The 20388-nt window shown below is 37.2% G+C and overlaps 1 protein-coding gene and 2 non-coding genes across 3 annotated transcripts in view; 2 read left to right on the forward strand and 1 right to left on the reverse strand.

Moving 5' to 3' along the window:
* Window positions 1-20388, reverse strand: part of LOC141439992 (furin-like protease 2) — a 207508-nt gene that overhangs the window by 37574 nt on the left and 149546 nt on the right.
* TRNAG-GCC (transfer RNA glycine (anticodon GCC)) lies at window positions 5565-5635 on the forward strand. The gene has a single exon. It is a non-coding gene; the product is annotated as a tRNA-Gly (tRNA).
* Window positions 16040-16121, forward strand: TRNAS-GCU (transfer RNA serine (anticodon GCU)). The gene has a single exon. It is a non-coding gene; the product is annotated as a tRNA-Ser (tRNA).

Here is a 20388-nt window from a genome sequence, read left to right on the forward strand (position 1 = left end):
AAGTGTTTAAGTTAATAATTTTGATATTATTAATTTTGATTACAAACAATGTAGAGCGAATAATAATACACACAATTTTTATTTTATTATCATCAGGTACTGTGTTCGAAACAGGTTTTTCGAAAGCCCCTTTGTTAGTAAGTAGGTACTCGCACTTTACTCGTAGACATTTCATGTCTCCCTAATCGGGTTAGAAGCGACATTGTAATGGTATTTGAATGTACAGAATGTGTCCACAAATCACTCGATACCTGGCCTGGCACTGTCAAGTGGACAGAGTAGACGTGACATAACCTAGTTGTCACTTCGGTGGTAGAAGCTTTAAGTATTATGCCTATGTAATGTTTGTGCCGCTTATTGTCTACCCTGAATTTTGTGCAAATCTATTCAGAATATTTGTTTTGTATTGTATTGCATCAAGCATGTGATTTAGTAACTTTCCTTTTATGTTAAGAATTATTTACAACAGATCGTATATGAACTGAGAGCGATACAAAAACCTTCACAGGGCCATCTGTTGCGATCAATTATGGAGCAGTAAACAAAATCTCATTAAATAAATTGAATCGAGCCTCATTTCATAATGATGATATAAACATTGATTGTTGGTAAAGGTAATACACACATTTTGTGTAGTTAAAATTAATACGATCGGCCATGTAAGTATATATGTAACATCGTCAATTACATGTTCGATGTTTTTTGATAAGTAAAATACTGAAAGAGACGCTAAATATACTAGAACGATGAGAATGTGGTCGAATAATTTTTTAAAGTCATACATAATGTAATGTTTGTCAGATTTCTTGTTTGTCATAATTTTTTCGCGCAGAAATCGTAAAATTTTCAAAAAAAAAATGGTCACCTGTAGAACTCTTCAGATTAGGTTAGGTTCGTTTTATAACAAATCTGAACAATGAATTCAGAGGAAAAGAGTTATGACAGATGGTGCATTATGACAAACATTACATTATGACTTTCAAGAATTATCGAGCCGATATGACCCATATTACAAAGCTACCAGATTTACAGTGTGATCCGCCCACGATGATCCTTGGATACGAAGAAGTCGGCGCGTTATTCAAAATGGGAATGCTTTAACGACTTCTGTGCGCGAGGGCTCCGCTTAATCCGACCCGGGCCGCCGACACACGTCGCCGTAAAGGGACAACAGTCGGAAATTATTACTCGCTTGTCTAACAAATTATCCGGACCTCCGTGGACTGGTTCGGATAACTCGGTTACACGAACGCGCGACGGTTAATTTACAGCGCACCCTACAAATTAATATCTCTGATTTGGACCCTTGTCAGCGCGGGGCGACCGACGCGCGGCGGAAGATACAGGAGCCAGTAAAAAGGCCATGGGATAAAGATGTCGTGGCACCGGTCGTGATATATGTCGTGTTTGGTTGCGACGACGTCACAAGTGAGTATCATTTCGCATCGTGTATTATTGCTCGGGAAATCTCTGCTGACAGCTTACCAGGACATAATACGCACTGGAGCTGAAGAGTGGAATGGTACTGACTTTCAATTTAAGGTTCCGTACCTCAGTCGGCAAAAAAGGAACCCTTATAGGTTCACTTTCTTATATAATTATTTTATAAATGCGCTGATTAGAAGTACATACCTTACACTCGATTAACAGATACTGAAATATAGCTATTTATTGGGTTCGGTTAAGTTAATGGGTCAAACTTATAATAGAAAGTTACTACCGTCAACTATATTCTAAGTTGTCGGATGATCCGATATGTAGCTGCATGAAATTAATCAGTAAAGTTCTATCAACAATCAAAATAGAACACAACAACAATACACAACAATCAATAGTTTTTAATGTGAGTTCATGTGGATTTATATCATAGATGAGTATTATTTTATTGTATCACTTGACAGTGGGAAACAGCATTGCAGTTCAAAACATACTGTAACACAACAATTAGGCAAACAGTGAAGGCTTAGTAATGGGCTCCATTGGGCACCCTTTTTCAAAGTCAAAGTCAAGTGTGTTTGGTGTCAAGTGTGTCATGATATTTATTTATTTATTTTATAAATATCTTTATACAAATTAAGGCTATAACAAGCACTTATGAATGTCAAAAAAATCTACCACCGGTTAGGAAAAACCTCTGTCGAGAAGAATCCGGCAAGAAACCCAACGAGGTATATATATATTTTAAAACAGCGTTTCAATATTATTAAGTGATATCTATCTATACATTATAAGTATTTAGGTAACACAACTTTATTTTTAACACAGTACGGAACACAAAAAGAAGCTTTAACTTTGGTAGGATATTCGGAACACTGATAACTTGTAGCGGAAAAGAATGAAGCAATACTAATAGTCGTCGGTAAATAAACATATTTCCCGGGAATAAGAGAAAACACTCACCATTTAATTGAGTCTTAAAGATTTTATATGGGAATTAAAACATTTACAACTTTAAATCCTGTTCTGGCGAGGCTTGTTATCTTTTCTGCAATGTGAGTATTCATATCTATTCTAAATTTTTACTTTTATGAAATTGTTAGTATTAATTTAGCGAGTTGAATACTAATTATTTAATTTAGAGCTAAATAATTATTAGATTGTGTCAAACTTCTCATTGTTAGAATGAAGTGCGTTGCTTCACTTTTGCCACTTACCATTGCAAAAGTAAATGGATATAATAATCCTGTTTGCAATATTATTTGTTTTTTATTAGTAAACCCGGCAGTGATAGTAGTTGGGGTTGTGTAATTTGTGTGTGTTCTTACAGTATGGAAGTGGAGGAGCTGCATAAACGCACATTTGTTGCATAGAAATAGCCATCATAAAGTCGCAGGCGGGTTTATTGGGAATCTTTCTAGATTTCTAGAATATTCCCACCCACCCGTTGCCGCTGTGAACCATTAACTTGCGCCGTCACGAGGCAGTCCCGCAAAGCACGAGTGACTACGTATTAATCTCCCGCGACGTCTCCGCTTTAATATCGAACACGTTTGTTTCTTCTACTGGCAAACATCAGACCATATTGCCTGTTATTAAGTCCTAGCTTATTGCCAAGGTTGGTGCAATTCAGAGGGTAAACGTGGAAGATTTCGGTTACATGTGGAAATAGAACTCATTCCATGAGTCTCTCAGCCTGTCTATAGCTAGGTACTGGATAAATGGTTGAACGATTTTAAGAACAAGCTAAGTGCGAGCTGGATGGATCCGCGCACTCACAATAAGGTTCCGTACCGTACGTAAAAAATATTCTACATGGCCTACACCTATAATTGATTAGTGATTACATAGAATGCAGAGTCTGTGAAAATGTTAAGCGACTACCTCATCATCATCATCATCAGCCGGAAGACGTCCACTACTGAACAAAGGCCTCCCCTTAGAATACCACAATAAACGACAACTTGCCACTTGCATCCACCGGTTTCCCGGAACTCTCACAATGTCGTCAGTCCACCATGGGAGGCCTGCCAACACTTCGTCCGGAAGAAGCGAATACCTATAGAGTTCAAAAGAAACAGATCTGTGACACGCAAATAAAAGGGTGATTTGTAATCGTCTGCTTTCTTTTGTTTCAAACTTCAAATATGAACGATAGAGCCATGACATGACAGACAGGCTGCCATATAAACTAATAAGTAAGCTGTAAAGTTGTACGTTGCATTCAGTTTTACTACAGTTGGTAGAATCGCATCGAAATTACGAACAGACTGCCTACAGCACGACCACAACCCGGTTATTCGATTTTTAAGTGTTTAATAAATAGAAGACGCTAACTTTTGTCGTTGTCATACCCGCGAAGCTTGTTGTATTGTTGTACACATATTTGATTTGCACGCAATACTCTCGAAACACAATGCTCTCATTTATGATTATAAGTAGGTACTTCTTATCTATACTAATGTATGTAACACAGAGGTTAAATTTTGTTTGTTTATATCCACAAAATAGGGGGGAATTTAATTATTGAACTGAATGAACCAATTATGTATATAAAAAAAAACAGATTACCCAAAAAACTACACTATTCCAGATTATTAAACTACTTTTTGTGTCTGAAAAGTAAAAAACTTCCATAGCAGCTAATTCTTACTATACTATAGAGGGTTGTGAGTTGTAACATGATTCAAATGACACATGATGATTATGTAACTTTGTGAGGCGGTAACTATTTTTTTTATTTTTTCCAACAGAGATATACTGCTCGAAAAAATGATATCACATTAAAACTGCTGCTTGTTCGAATGTTTGAACTCAAATTTGCTGACAAAGTGTTAAGTAACTGAGTAGGCATTGTTTTATATTATTAACTTACTTTCTTTAATGAACGCCTTTACAATGTTGTTTCAATAGGCCGCAATTCCTAGAGGTGAGGGTTATCAGTAAAAATAAAAGCGGTAAAATAATCTAACTTATTATTAATTTGCAAGATTGTTCGTCAGAATCGAAAAGTGAGACTCCAAGTGTTGAATAAATTATATTTTAAAATTCAAATAAGACTTTCAGTTCGATAGCAAACGTTTAAACCAACAAATAATGCTATTGCCACTTCTAGCACTAGGTACATGCAAAGTTATCGATAGCTTGTGTAACAGTAGGAGGGATTCTAGTTCCGTCAGTTTGGCATCTGTCATTTGAATCATGTTAGAAAAATTTAATATAATATTTAAACGCGAAAGTCGAGTTGTTGATGTGTTCCGCTTCAACGCCTTACTACTAAATCGATTGCCATTAAATTATCCATTCATCATATTATAAGAGTAAAATAGCTACTTAATAACCTATTATTCCGAAAAAAAGAAGTTATTCTTGAAGGCGCGCGATAAAGAAATTCTTCGCAAACAAAGTAGCGGGCAACAGCTAGTATCAAACATATTTAATCCTAATGTAGACACGTTTATCACATAAATACCAGTTTCATCTTCAGACAGATGTAAAGTACAACGTTTTAGGAGAGGAAATCTAAGAAAGACGTATAATCAGTTGTTTAAACAAATTACACAAATTTATCCAACTAGTGTAATTATGAAGAAAATTAACTACTCCTCGCTAAGGAATGGTCTTGTTAGGCGTAATTTGCTCATGAAATGCCTTCAAATTACGAATTAGGTAGGGCGTTCCTTGGTAACACAAGTTGTGTTGCTTTCAAATAACATCGATATTCAATTATTGCTACATACGTAATTCCTTGAAATAATAACCAAGTTTAAGTGGTTTAAGTAGACAAACGAAGCGCGCCTGACAAAGAAAAAGTTACATTTGTTATTTTTTATTACTTTACGAACTCTACAGTTCTTCAATTTATTATTTTCAGCTTCAATTTATTAACGTTCGTATTATTACTGTGAATTACATTAAAATAATTAATACGTGTATGTACTGTAGTAGGTATTTAATGTATGCATATGGAGAAAGATGGATAGAACACAACGTTGCTAGTAATAATTTTGGTTTCATTACAATAAAATAAACGAATAGAACTCAGTCTGTATTGTCACACATCACGATTCATGTTTCTGCAGCGATAACGAATACAATACATACCTAATTTAATATAACAAGTAGAAACATCGGTGGTTCAGTGGTAGAATGCTCGCCTGCCACGCGGGCGGCCCGGGTTCGGTTCCCGGCCGATGCATTTTTATTTTCAAAAAAAGGCCATTAACGAATAAAAAACATATCAGTTTTTTTATAAATATTCAGTTAATTTGTAGTCGTTGTATTTTTTTTTCTTCATCCCAAACAATGACATAACTAAGCAAATGTCTCATTAATTGCTTCTTAAAAATGTTTGGCAAGATATGATTTTTATATTTCATTTTTGATCACACGACTTATCTTCGAATAAGCTTCTGACATACCTAATTTACAAGCAGATGCAAATTGAAAAGCTCATATTTTATAGTGCACCATAAACTGCCTTAGTAAAGCGAGAAAATTTTAAAAACACCACATGGAGTCTCCGAATTCATATTCACAGTGTGCATTCACTTTACTCGAAGTAAAGCACGAGCCGGAGGTAGGTATGGCGTAAAAATATACTGCCTTGGAAACATCAGATATGTATTATGTAGGTATGCAATTTTCTAGTTTGCGTCAACGAAACGCGACACGATTGCAATACGAGACAAAAGTTACAACAGAAGGATTACCTCAGGAGGTTCAGATAACGCCGCGTTAAATATTCTCGTATTCTTGCATGAATTGGACTGTAAAAAGCTAGTGTTAGAAAGCCAGCGTAACTGGAGATGTAGTGATACTCGTAGATAAATACCTATATACATAGTGTGAATGTATTTAGAACTGAGGTAGCTAAATAATGATTTATTTACTAACACAGCAGAAAATATACAGCACATTTTAATGTTTAGCTAAAAAAAAAACTACCACTACCTAAATGATATGCGTGACAATAAATGTGATGTGATGATGTTGTATCTATCAGTTACGTCGCTTTTCGTGCTCGCAAATTTCGTATTTATGCCGGATGTTGGCTGCATAAAATGACATTTTATGCTTTAGTGCATAAAGAAAAGTCTTTGTGCAAGACCAAGATAATCAGCCACGAACAATGAAACATTATAACATAAAGGTTTTTTTTTAATTCGTGTTCAATTATAACAAAAAAGCGAATCCTTAACAGGCAACATCACATCACAAAATAATACAGGTAAATGAACATTTATTATAAAAAGACTGTATTCACTTTGTTATAACTTGTTCATAAACCCCATTTTATCTTGAACTTAACTATCAACCCTCGAATCAGGTGAATATAATTATCTGGGGGTAATATGGGGCATTTTATGCACTCGTTGTACAATCTAAAATATCGACAATTTATGAATTTCAACGTTAATTTGTAAGTATAACAAACACTATATGAGAATAAGAATGATAAGTTTTTTGCACGATAAATAGATGTTTGGTCCAAACCTAGAATCATATTTTTAATCTTCAACGTTCGTAGTTATAAAACTGATCCCTGAAAAAGATAACATTCTTAAGAGAAAATGTATGAGGAAAATCATGGTTGAACATAACTTTACTGACGACATCATTAAACTGGAAATAAAGAAACAACGCTACACGACAACGAGAACATTGTAGCAAAAATTTAGGAAGACCAGATTGCAGCAGTATAAAGACGTCTTCTGGTATGAATCGAAAAGCCATAGCATGGCTCATTTAAGCCAATAGATAGAATAAATCGCATACGAATGTGTGATTACAGGGCGTTGCTTCAGACGATACCACTCCGTATTCCAGTGGCGTTTTATATCAGATCTCTGATCGCTCAATGCACACTTGAGTAACACAACCCTTTTGATACGTTACATTACGATGAGACTGTTTATTTACAGAGAACGGATCTCTAATCGAAGAGGTTTTTCTGATGGTCTTGTAATACTAACGGTATTTTTGTACAAAGTAAATTTTTGTCAAAGAGCTAAAGGTGAGCTCATCTCTTGCACAATTAAATAGGGACTTATTTTTATTTTTTTTTTCTTCTTGAGATGAAAGAGGTTGGATAGGAATGTAGTTAGACCAAGAAGTGTTGTATTATAATCGTCATTGTTTTGTATCAAATAGTTTGGTTATTCCGCGCATCATTTCGAAGAACTCATAGATAGTTAAGCTTAGATTTGACAAAGTAGAACCTAGAAAAAAATAGAACAGAAATGCAGGGAACGAGAACATCGTCTATATACGAAAATATTTTTATCCAAGCAAACAGTCCAGCTCTATATTTGACTTTCTCTCTACTACCAGTAGGGTAGGGGCCGTTTTTAAAACATTTGCATTTTTGCGTAGTTCATTTTACTATGCGAAAGCTTAAATGTAACCCATTCTAGGTATATTGAATGCAAGTCCAACCACTCTAAACACGGACTTAATAACGAGATGAATAATAAAATAATAATGATCAGTGAAGCAGATAAAAGCCGAGCCATATAAAAATAACAAACCTGTGTCTTTTCACCGTCTGATTCGACTAATAACGCACTAGAAGACTGCAAAAACCGTAGCTCGCTCCGTCGCGCTTCACAAATGCGCTATACAAATCGGCTGCACAACATCATTTACTTTTTACTGGCGAGAGGGCATGAGACGGTATCAAAGACGGTCCTTGAAAGAAGGACCCTCGACATTAGCCCGGCCGAGGATGAATAACTAAAGGCAAAAACTCCAGGCTCCACTTCAGAATCCGTCTAGCGACTGTGATAGCGACATTCAGCTGGGAAAATCCGAGAAATAGTAAAAGCTGGCAGTGACGGTGTTCCGAAATCCGATCGCAGGTACGATATCGGACGCGGGGTAGAAATAAAAGAGTTATTTGCGAGTCCTGTACATTGGGAAATGCTTCTGGCAGCATGCAGATTTGAGTGGATAACTCCTAACCCGCATTGGCTTCATGGAGTACATTTTACAGTATGAAACTTGATTATTAGTCCAGGTATCTACAGCATGATAAAGTTATAACCAGTATAACCCGGACTAAGGGATTAAATAACTGACATGAGCATTTGAGCTTTCACATGGCTACAGAAGACGCCAAAGAAATAAAAATACATACCTACACTAAAAAAATATAATTCTCCTATGGACAGAAATATGGATACTGACTGGATAATGTTGTACTTCGCCTCTCCGGATTGTTATTATTACCTGTAACAAATAATATTCCACAGTAAGTTCTTATTCAAATACGCCAATAACAATTCACTTTTGAATAGAGGTGTAAATCAAAGGGACTTCAGCAGCACTGATTCATATACACCTTCGCTTCAATATTGCTTTGTGGAGACTCAATTAATTTTAGGATCAGTCCCTCCGGAAATCAATAGGACTTGGGACTTACAGCGAAGACAATAACCTTTTGGAATTTGATAACATGCTATATTTGATGTTACGCAATTCACAAAATGATCCACTTCAATTCAGCTCGGCTTTTATAATATGACAGAGGTTAATAAAGTTAGTAGCTGCAAGTACTGAAAGCTAATCTCGTGTTTCATCTCATTGCTCAATGCTCAGCAGTAAGATAAAAAGAAGTCGGGAACCTACAAGATGGGAATCGTCCACTTCTACTGATTATCCGGTAATCCCCACACCTGGTCGCAGTACTGTCGAACAGGCGGACTTTAGGGCTTTGCAGATAATCCCGGAGCTTAATGTTGGAGGGCATTAGCGAACATTCCCGAACATTCTAGAGCCGTGCGACGGTCACGGGGAATTGTACGATTTGCTAAAGACTATTCAGGAGCACTTGTATATACTGTTTCTTCCCTTGGGATAATTACGAAAGGCAATCATGTAATTATACCTAATATGGGTAGAGTCATTCACGATGACGCGTGTCGTGGTTCTTATTACAATGTCATTAATGTCTAATTTTGACAAAATAACGCGTCTTCGTGGATGGCACTAGGTATAGCCAGCTAACTACATAACATAGCAAAACAAGGTAACTAAACCAGCTAGGCAAAGATTTAGTACTTAATTTGAAGGCTGGTATGAGGGAAGTAACTGTAGTTAGGTATTATAGCGGACTAGTTTTACAGAACAGAATCATTAGAATTCAAATGGAGTGAACTTGGATAGTCAACGGGCGCACCATTTAGTTAGTAATAATACTCGTAGCTAGTTATAGTTTATTTTTATTTTTAGCAAAAACGTATTTACATTATTAAGATTCGTTGCCCAGGATAGGGAAGAGTGACGGAAGAAAGAGGAGGCCTTTGCCCAGGAGTGGGACATATTAAAGGATACATGAAAAAACATCGTTCTTCTGTTACGTCATTAATAGTCATTATAATTGCATGTATTTTCTGAACTAAAGCGGCAATTACTTACACTGCGTCGTTCACCTAATGGGGTCGCCGAACTTGTTTCAAACTACTTCGGCGAACGACTGTCGCCTTTACATTAGTCTGTCCGTCTACTGCGGCGGCCATACGAGTATTAATGCGGTGGAAGCTGTCGCTCGCCGAATGCGGCCGACTACCGTGTTCTTTACACTTTTGCGGTCGCCGCATGCAGCTTTATTTAAACGTTTCGCGAAGACGAGCTACTAATACATGCAATTGTGAAGATTTTAGTTATATTAATTAGAATTAAATATTTGTAACTAATTGACACTAACTACGGACATCGCTATCACAATAAAATTAAAATCATCATTCGACGACTAGCAACCGCCACAATTTATTGTACCTACCTAAATCAACGGTCCAATAAAATCGAAACAGTTAACGAATTTATAACTAAAGCGGTTAGTGGGAAATACTAAATTAATTTGGTAAATTATAATTTACAACCATTTAGATTAAGCCTTAACCTCAGTTGGGAAAAACGAGATCCTTATAGGATTACTTTGTTACCCGTCTCTGCCTGTCTGTCCCTTTTTCTCAGGAACGCGTACCGGTACCTACCAACCGTTCCTGATTTATAATCGTGAGTTGAACCATGTAATTTGTATATTTTGTTCTTGGGCTAACAAATCATCAGAGCATTGACCTCCCCACTCCCAAATGTTTGGCCAACTTTATGTGTATTTAGTACTTACAGCTCTAAATATTTTTTAACGTGTAAAATGAAACGCTCTACGTTCGACCAATTAAAAGCAATACCCAATTTAAATTAATTATAAAACAATATGGAGCATTTACTCTGCCGTGGCGAACAAAACTGTTCATTTAGAGGCGACTGTACACTTCAATCGTGAAAATTAACGACATGAGCATGTGCAGCGTGAATAACGAAGCAAAAATACACTCGGATAAGGTAACGCCACAACGCAGAAATTAACATAAAATATTTTTATACACGTAGGTGTAAAGCACTAGTGCTTTTTTACTCCTGTAAAAAAATTGAATTTACCTCTACATGACAGAAGCTGATGTATCGCCGATTGTCGAACAGTAAGCCTTCCATTTATTAACTGTACCTTACTTACTTACCTATATGTGACAAAATATTGGTACCCACAATCGTTGTACCGTAATCGGAAAAATGTACCTTTGTCACACCGTTGGTGTAGTCACATTTAAACCGACAGGCTTATTTTGTTCCGAAAGAAAGCAAAACGAATGTAGGTATTTACAACCTTTTACTTTGCTATTCTGCAACCACAAAGCGTAAACGATACTCGTACAGTCATCAAGTGTCTAGCGATATTTTTTATCTCTAGACAGTTTTGAAAATTTCAATAATAGGCACTGAGTTAAAACACCTGTTTAGGTATAATGCGTATCTGAAGACTTACAAGATGTGTGTAGTAGGCCAAAAGATTGTTGTAGTTCATTGATACGGACCTCCCTCCGCAAAGTAACGCCTATCAATAAATTTAAAATCTTATTTCTTAATTACTCTCAGACGCCACGCTCATGACGTAGCGTGACCTGCCGGCCGATACTCCCAGCCGTAGCCGTACAAACAACTGCCATTCAGAATATGACGTCAGTTAAAGCGATTACAGAAGCATTTCCGATCCAGTAAACCGGCGCATAGTTCGCGCTGCCTGCGATCTGCGTCAGACTGTTGGATGCCAGTAACGGTCCGGCAAAATAGCCGTATTCACTGGGTCAGAGTTAAAAAAAATGACCTGTACTTCGCCAACACCACTAGTATTGGGCTTCGATCCAAGTGATAACGTAAAGGTGCGTAAGCCAAATCAACTTAACTTTCCACTCTTACGCAGGAGTTTGAGTTGCAGAGATTTCTAGGACAATGCCGAGTGAATAACTACCATGTACCTACCGGCTAATAAGTTGCTAAATATATCAGTGCCTTTCTTACTAAAAAGGAAGAAATGACGCGTCTTAGAGCAATTAACGAGAAGCGTTCTGCCTATCGAAATTCTCGTGGCAACAGCAGCAGTAGCATGCTTTGTTGCAATGTTTTTATTTTAGAGAAACAAATTTCTTAAAAATAAGCAGTCAATTGTTTCTCTTCAACCGTCATTGGTATGTTTTCAGAGGTTTTTTTTTTACATCTAATCCTACATCAGATGTAACCAGTATAAATCCTAATATTTTAGACCCGTACTACGTGTTGATTATTTTAAGCCCCATGCACGATTACAAATACGCTTTCCGATTTTCTTCCCAGAAAATTGCAACCTACGAGAGAATAACCAAAATATATTTTATAAGTAAGCAATTGTGGGCGAATAATACACGTTCAGCAACAATACAAGACTGTTAAAGTTTTCAATAAAGACGTAAGAGCACAAAGGCAATACGGCATATTGCGTCCGTAATAATGGAACTAAGCAATCGGATGAAACCACAAAAGAAACCATAATACGTTCATAGTTATAACGGTAAACCCCAATAAAGTACCGTCAATGTACTCGACAAATAACACAAGCATTCAAACGTAAACGACTGGCGTATATCTCGGGCGCACATTTCCTCCACATCCGTAAATATTTCCCAGACCAACTGACACGTCTTTATAATAAAAACATCATCCCTACGCAAGTCCCGTCGCTGAGAAAAATCACGCAACATTAGGTGCGATAAGTTCCCAACTGCGTACTATTCGCTCACAATATACATAAAATGAGTACAATAAATATAACGGCGCCCGGAGAATGGAGGAGCAGGTGTGTCGAACTGGCGTCCGCGGCCGCCGCGAACGTGAAAAACTCATTCGTAAACAACAAAAGGAGAACCGAAGTTATAACTCACGCCCGGGGCGGCCAGGTGCTGAGTTAAGATAAAGTACTGACGTTACGCTCTATCCAGTGATTTAGATATGACCTTCTGAACGCAATCTGCATTATTAGCAACCGCACCTGAGGGAGTGCGAGGCGCTTTCCCTTCGAGGTAGGCTTTTGCGGAGTTGGAATGAAAAACCCCGTGCGTTTACTTAGTAACCAATCCCGTCTCGGCGATGCCGGTGGCTCGGTGAGTGGTGAGTAAAGTTTTAGTAGCGATTTGCAGGCTTTCGAGCGGCAGCGGGCGCAGTAAGCGATTACTCTCGCCTCGGCGGCGCCCGCACCGACTGGACGTTGTCGTGTCGAAATAAGTTTTAATGGTTGCCGGCACTTACCGGCCCGCAAAGTTACGTGGGTTTAAAGTCCCCGCATGCGGGCCCAACATTTCCTACCGACCCTAAGTTTTATAGTTTCGAAGTGGAACACAAAAAGTAAAAGCATTTAAATGTCTCGCCAAAAATGTAACGTTAGTTAGAATTGCTTGGACGATTATGTAGATCCTATAAAGCTTCCTTCTAATGTGCGGAGTGATGTCTCACTAATCTAGTCGGAAGTAGCTCAGAGTAATAAAGTGAGGGATGGCAGTAGGTTGACGCTGGTGATCATAATAATGACAAGGACATTGGCTGTCGGCAATCAATGAAAGGGCCCACATAATATGGCAGACACGCCGTGCGGGAGATTATCTTAATAGCGACGGCATCGGTGAACACAATTATGTATTCGTGTGGCACAATCGGCCCAAATGAGAGGCCAATCAGCCGCCATCCGTGCCCATGTAAACGGCGCATTGACAGACGTGCCGCCAAACCAAATCGATAATTTGCACAAATTATTCCCAACGAGTACCCCTCGTAAGTCGTAAGCATTCCATTAAAACAGAGATAACACATTACTCCGTCTGCGATGTCAAATAATGAACACAAACGTTTCCGAATTGAAATGAAAACAATTTCAATTATTCAAGATTGACAATTTGCTAAATTATTTATGAAGTTAGAGAACTAAGTTCATTCGTGGAGTTCAAACAGATTGGTGCGAGAACCAATGCGATGGCAATTAAAACTTCCATCGCACCGTCTCCGAGATATTGACTCTCTGCCGAGACAAAGAAATTAGGCTGCAACATTATGACATTTGCGATTCATAATGCGCTGTCTCATTCATATTCCGAGGAAGTGTTGTAATTATTCACGGCCAGACCGGAGCACATTATGTAAGTTTTAATGAAAGAAAGTGGGTACCGGTCCATTAGGGGTGGAATATTCATTCGGCTGCAGCCCGGCGAATGATAATCATTCCCAGTTATTGTTATGGCTTCGGTGTAAGCTGAATTAATTCTATGAGCTCAAGCTGCTCCAGGCCGTCAGTAATTTGCGGCGCCTGGGGCCGAGCTTCTTTCACTTTACTCTTCCCACAGTTCCCACTTTGTAAGGGTGCGCCTTAACCTTATTTTATGCAATCCATTATTTTAAAATGCGTTGGGCTATTTGTATTGTAAAAAAACTTGTCTATTTGTGTAGACATAGGGCCGATTCAGATTTTATTTTTATTTAGACAGATCTCCAAACAGAACGATTTTCGTAAAAAAAAAAAACAAACGAAGAACACTAACAAACAATCAAAGAATAGCCAAACATCAACAAATCACAGCACAAACTCGATTTGAAGAAATTATTACTTCGCGCCGAACAATCTTGGGAACAGTTGACAAAGTCAAAAGCGGATTCGGCGTTCCAATTTGTCGGCGTGTGTCAACAAATTTGTCGTAGTGAAGTTATAAAATGGTTTATTGGGAAGGGGCGATTCGTAACGGCTGTGCGACGGAGATGCGACCCCAAATGCGGCCCGAGAAAGCGGTAAGTGGACGACGACGGAGCATACACGCCATTTTACTGACGGTCATTTTTAGACCCCGCTCTTGTGATACGGCAGCATATTATTAAATTGCGGGTAAGGTTACAGGAATTTGAAAACAACAATTACAAATAAAGTAAAACATATGATAGCTGGAGTATTTTTTTACAAAAACAATTTAACACAATCTTTTTTTGACAGCTGTATTTTTGTGAATACGGAATCAACATCAATGGCAGCCGCCTCAACCATCTGAGATTCGCCGATGACATAGTTTTGTTAGAAGAGGACCCCAATAAACTAGGACACTTGTTAAAAAACATGAGCGGAAAGAAGCAGAGATGTAGGATTAGAAATGAATGCAAACAAAACAAAACTAATGACCAACTCATCAGAAGTTAACATAGAGGTTAACGGTAACATGTTAGAATATGTGAAGGAATATACTTACCTAGGTCAAATTATATCTCCGGAAGACTCTATGTCTAAAGAAATAAACAAAAGAATAGCTTGTGGATGGAGGAAATATTGGTCACTAAAAGAAACAATGAAAAATAAAAACATAGGGATGCATATCAAGAAAAAAACACCTGCATCCTCCCGTGCATGACATACGGCTGCGAAACCTGGGCGCTAACAGAGAGGCAAAGAGAAAAACTAGCTACTACACAAAGGGCAATGGAAAGGAGCATGTTGGGAATCAGACTTAGTGATAAAATCAGAAATACGGACATAAGAAGAAAAACTAAAGTCATAGATATAATAGCTCGCATAAACCATTTGAAGTGGAGTTGGACGGGACATATGTTGCGCAGCAGCAGGGACAAATGGAGCAAACAAGTAACCTTATGGTACCCAAGAGAGGACTGTAGAAGAAGGGGGCGCCCAAAAACAAGATGGAGAGACGACATCCGCCTAACACTGGGACGTTACTGGACTAGGGTAGCAGAAGACAGAGCTCAGTGGAGAGAGCTGGAGGAGGCCTATGCCAAGAGGCACGCTGAATTCAGAGACATAATATAGAATAGAACACTTAAACACGTACTGCTGAAGTTGTAGAGAACTCAGAATAGAAGGGCTTTATTATTATTATTATTATTATATTTTTGTGACTGAACTTGCGTTGTCATCAACATGTCTACACGCGCATGTAGGTATAACACATTTAAATTTCCAAAAATGGATAGTGGGTTAATTTAATCTCCATTCCAATATTCAAACGACACTAACACGGCAAGTTACCTAATATATAATACCTAAGGTAAAGGTTAAATATATTATTACGTTGAGTAGCAGATGTATGTATATGAATTATGTAGTTTTTATCATTTTAATGCATAAAAACATCATTGTCTATTTATTAACACTTAAGTAAACATTAACAACAGCGACAAAGTTGAACTCAGATACTCCGTAAGTTAAAGCAAAGCGAAGAGTAATTTCACCGGCAGCGAACATGACGAGGTGGCCGAGAGGTTAAGGCGTTGGACTGCTAATCCAATGTGCTCTGCACGCGTGGGTTCGAATCCCATCCTCGTCGACGACGTTTTTCATTTTTAATTTTAAAATTATACAGAAAATTTTGCCTAACTCTCTGACGCGTTTCTAGTTTTGATATTTTTAAACAAAATTCATTGCATTTTGTTAATTTTTAGGGCTCCGTATCCAACGGTACCCTATTAATACCTACCTATCCTCCGTTCTACGCTAAAAAATAAAATAAATATTATAATAATAATTTTGTTATGTATAAGATTTTTTTCTTCAGCAGGTACGGCTTGACATGGAACTCTTCGTCTGCGGAGTGCTTGTGATCTGAATCAGACTTATATTTGGTCGGTTTTCTTACAAAATAGAGTTAAAACATTGATAATTTCACTTTTTTATGACGGACTACGAGTTTTATCACATTTTATAGCATAACCGTGAACATCTTTATGCAATTTCGAGAGACAGAAAACATCATTTTCTTCAGAAACAATTGTAACAGGTTCCATTTGTTCCTGTTTGCCTTTTACGAGTTCACTCAAAGGGTATCACGGTGCCAGAAAACCTTTTTAGTAAAAAAAAGGCTCCGTCTGCCTGTCACAAGACTACATAGGCTACACTTACAATAAAAATATATATAAATAAAACAAACTTTAAAATTAATGGAAGCCCCCGTGACAAAAATACATTTTTCGGCGTTTTTGCCTGATCTTAATAATAGGAATTTTATCATGGTACAGAACTCTTCTGTGTAAGTAGAACTCGCACTATACTAGGCCACTTTTTGTGTCACTCTCTTAAAAGTACCTATCCAAATTAAGGTTGTTTATTCGCGTAAACACAAAGGCTAATCACGTTGTTGAAAAATGCGAAAACAAACAAAGGGAACCGTAACATTACTTTAGAAACGTCTAAAGCATTTTAAGGGCGAACGTAAGCGAATTATTTCGAGTGATATGCCTTCGAATATTTCGCTTTGTTCCAAATTAGATAAATTATTTCCACACAAAGATTCGTACAAAAGAGGCCAGAGAATGGGAAGCAATAAACATTGCGCCTGTCAAATTCACTGCGAATGCTAAATCGACGCGTCTGAGACGCCGCGTCCCTACGGCGTGCGCGAAGCAGACCGGCGGTTAAAAAATTTAAAGACAAACCAATGAAAAAAAAAACCTAATTCCTCCAATTCTCTCCGCTACCAAAACGCACAGCAGCTTTGACCTGGACCTTCGCAAAGTAACGCCTGAATTTAAATAAAAATCTGCCAACTGCGAGTCTGTCACATCCTCACATCACAGGCAAATTTGGACCGATCAAGTTGAAATTTGGTATACCAGGTAGTTACATTACATTGTGTTACCCAAGCAAGGATATGTCACGCGAAAACGCAAATATACAATTTGAATTTGGGGGCACTTCTGTGGGGGTAAAATTAAAAATAAAATTAAAAATCTTCCTACCGTGTGACATGACAATACCATTTTTTTATAATAAATACAAATATAAAATGGTTATTTACTAGCAGATTACAGGAAAACTTGTATGAAATGTAAGATTTAAATATGGGGGCACAATTAAAGAAAACCATTATTAAAATATTTCATCATCATCATCAGCCTACAGCAGTCCACTGCTGGACATAGGCCCTTCCATGGCGCGCCACAACACTGTCTTCAGCCCCTCGCATCCATCCGCCACCAGCGACCCTCTTAAGATCGTCCGTCCACCGTGCCTCATGCCGGCCGCCGTGATTAAAATATTTAATCGAATAGAACCTTCTCTAAGTAAGTTTGACTGGGACGTTTTCATAATGCTGAATACATTAGTGATGTCGTCACTACTTCAGTGCAAATATTATGAGTTTTTGAAAAAAATCTAACATTCTTTTTTCATTGAGTGTCTTGAACTTTGAGCTCTTACAGTAAAAGAGGGATCAAAACACGAGTCAAAAGTCGTCTTGCGAATGATCATAAAACTTGCAAAGGACAACTTTAAACAGTTTAAATATCAGTTATTAAAGCTGACCTTTACTGGATATATTTTTATTTCAACTTATTATTAGACCAAGACAAACTCCTGCAAAACATCACGGCTAAAGAACCGGTTAACTTGTTACATAATTTTACGACAGGCACGATCTCACAAGGTCACTCATCTCTAAACAAAATTAAAAGCTCTCTTGGTTATGTGTGTCGTTATACCGGGTGGGCCCTGTAACAGGAGCAAAAAATTAAACCACAGCTTCCGGTCTTCACCCTGAGCTAACTTAGTTCTACAACTTTTGAAAATAACTTTTATTGTGATTTTCATTATAGTTTAAAGTTTAATTGGACAAGCAATGTATTGCTAAATCCGTCATTATGTTACGTGACAGACGATGTCATTTAGGCTATTGGATGGAGTACATTGAAAATAGCATTTAATTTGTTTGGAATAAACATAATGATAAATTACTTAATTTTTGAAAGTTGCATAATTAAAGTAGTTCCATTTGAGTAGCAGAACCTGGGGTTTAACTTTTTGCTCCTGTTACAGGGCCCACCCGGTATATGTAATTATGTAGAGCAGCTACGTTTGGTGTTTCCTGTCAAGTCACTCAGTGTATGCTTTAATTATTGGCCAGGGCAAATTAGAACTAGCCGTTCACCGACAAAACATACCTGCAAAATAAGTATATGGTTAAATAAATATATAAATAAATATATTTATCTTGGTCACGCCATGACTTGAAAATGGCTGTACCAATTTTATCCGTCTTGTTTTTAAGTTTTATAATAGTTAAAAAAAAAAGTTGCGTAGAAATCTATAACATTAATAAAACTTACAGCCTGGGCTTAATGGATTCACGTGCGAAGCCGCGGGGCAAAGCCAGTATTTTATATCAAGGACATAAAAGTACAGCATTGAAATATTATTTGTTCTAAACTTTAAACTTTGCCACCACCGCCGCGCCACGCTAGCCTATGAATAGTTAAAACCCAATGATTAGCATTAATTGTGAACAATGGATCATTAAATGACTCTTATCGGACGTGTACTAGAAAGTAGCGAATGTTTCGAACTGTAATTAGAATATTTTTTATAGCGTGATATTTCAAATTGGAGTTAATTGCACAGCGTTTTCATGATACATTTAAAGATAGGTACAGTTTGAATACTCGCAGTTGATTGTAATCAAGGTTTTTAAGTGGAGGAACTTCACACATTTAATTACTGTTGTTTATTGCTTCTGATTTTTAAACTCACTCTTTGCAGGGACCCTACTAAATATGCTCCTCTCATCCAGTCAAAGTGACTGGTATAGATAGATTAGGTCGACTTTATACATGTACCTTAATGAACTAAAAGAATTTCTTTGCTCACTTCTTTTAGTTCATTGATATGGTCCTTCGCAAAGTAACGCCTGATTCAATAAATAGTGTATCTTAATGTTTGTAATTTTTTTATCACTTTATTTTTATACACTCAAGGGTTTACACACTACTCGAAATAATATATAATATAAATATGGATAAGTTTCTTTTAATCGACTCTAAAAAAGAAGGTTCCAAGTTTATGGATTTTTTACAAACTTTCTACCTCTATATACAAACGCAAATTCTTATTCGTATGATCCTAGACAAAATATCATATAATATCATTCATCATGTATAGGAGGCAAATATAGTATAATAGGCTTAAAACATCTAAATGTTCAAAATACAGCCTTACTTACTGCTCGAGAGCTACCTCTCCAAGAAAAACTTTGTGGAGGAGATTTAAAAGAAAATACGTTAGTAATTTATTACACACGACGACGTAATCTTTCTTTTTATTGGTGTTCACAGAAATTTCTCTCGCTTTTAAAATAATGAGATTTGTATTCAAAGTGATATTACAGCACAATTAAGCCGCTGTTTACACGATGTCGGTACAGAGGCATTTTGTTTCAGAGCATCCACACAAGCTCTTGTTTCGTTTGCAGTTGATAAATATATTATTTGAAATAGATCACACAGCATCGATGACAAATTAAACCGGTTTTACAAGAGTCTGTTCTTTTATATTTAAAAATGTTTATTGGGTTTTTTAATACTACATAATTAGTGACCTTTTGTTTACAAATTAATGCAGTAATATCAACGATGACACTATTTTTTTGCAAAAATATTTCTGTAAGTAAAATAGTATCCGATCTATTGTCTGTTCATTAAACTAGTAAGACGGTACTTTTCCTGACTCCTTCGAGTTCCGCCCGTCTGTTTTGTCGTGGATCATCGTCGCGGAAATGGCTTTGTTTCCTCCAGCAGGCTACAGACGCGCGCCTATCCGGCGGAAAA

The sequence above is a fragment of the Choristoneura fumiferana genome, chromosome 21 (genome assembly GCF_025370935.1).
Source record: "Choristoneura fumiferana chromosome 21, NRCan_CFum_1, whole genome shotgun sequence".
Lineage (NCBI taxonomy): Eukaryota > Metazoa > Arthropoda > Insecta > Lepidoptera > Tortricidae > Choristoneura > Choristoneura fumiferana.